Genomic DNA, 1,183 nt, shown 5'->3' on the forward strand with positions numbered 1-1,183 from the left:
GTCTCGGATTTATGTGGAATCGAACCACTCCGGGATGGGGCAGCCCCATCGAGTTGTGTTTTCCTCGCCTGGACCATCTTGTTAATTGTCAAAATTCCTGTTGTGCAAGAGGGGAGGGGGCCCTGACGGAGTGCGTGGCGGGAGAGGGCAGGGAGTGGGCGCGGGGGGAGGGGGGGGGGGGCTCAGCCGTGCAAAAAGCATCAATTAATAATAGTAAGGAAGACATGCTGCCCGGCCGTTCACGAAGTCCGTCTCGATTTTCGTTTTTTTCCCACAGACCACCCGGGCAACTTTTACGAAAGGCAAAGTTTTACTTGACCACTCGGGCAGATTCGATTGCATTTTACCACTCGGGCAAACTCGATGAAACGGGCGACGGAAACGCGTTTGCGACGGCTCGCCGGAGAGCATGCATGGAGCGGCCGGCGCGCCGCCGCAGCTCACCGATGGAGCCTGCGTCGCGGCTCAATCCACTGACGTAGCAGCACTGCGACACACTCTCCAGGCACGGCCTCTGGCGTTGCGATTGCACAGAGAGCGAGCAATAGGCGCCAAAAGCACAGATCTGTGTGCAGTGGATTTCCATGTAGGTCGCGCCCAGCGAGCGGACAACCGCGGGTCTCGGATGCTCTCCCGGACGCGAGCCCATCGTGCGAGTGGCGGACCCGGAGGCGGCCGGCCCAGCTCACCCCCAGAGAGGCCATGGCCAGGGTCAGGCATAAAAGGGGGGTGTTTTCCGTCCGTCCATAGTACTTGTTCTTTGTTCTTAAGAATTCTTTGTTCGAATGTTTTTGAGCTAGACTTCGTTGTTAATAGGAACAAGCGAAGGCACACACGACATGACGCCAAACACACGATTGCACGCACCGCACCGCACCTCGCACCCGCGCCCGCCGCCCCCCCGACCCCCGCCCCGCCTAGGTGGGAAAGAGATGAGGAGATGGGACAGCGAAGGAGGAGCCCAAACACGTATGGGAGGTTTCGTTGATGCGTCACGCTGCCCGGCGTCTCTCACTTTCCGGGACAGCCCCGCCCTTGTGAGGCAGGAAAGTGACGACTACCCCGTACGCCGACCGCCCATTCCCCCCTCCCCCTTCTCGCAGTAGGTCCCATGCGCCATGAATATGTTCCGCTAGAATGCTTTAATATTGCCTTTACTCACAACAGCGCCTTTCCGACCGTG

This window comes from Emiliania huxleyi, assembly GCF_000372725.1.
Source record: "Emiliania huxleyi CCMP1516 unplaced genomic scaffold EMIHUscaffold_279, whole genome shotgun sequence".
Classification (NCBI taxonomy): Eukaryota; Haptophyta; order Isochrysidales; family Noelaerhabdaceae; genus Emiliania; species Emiliania huxleyi.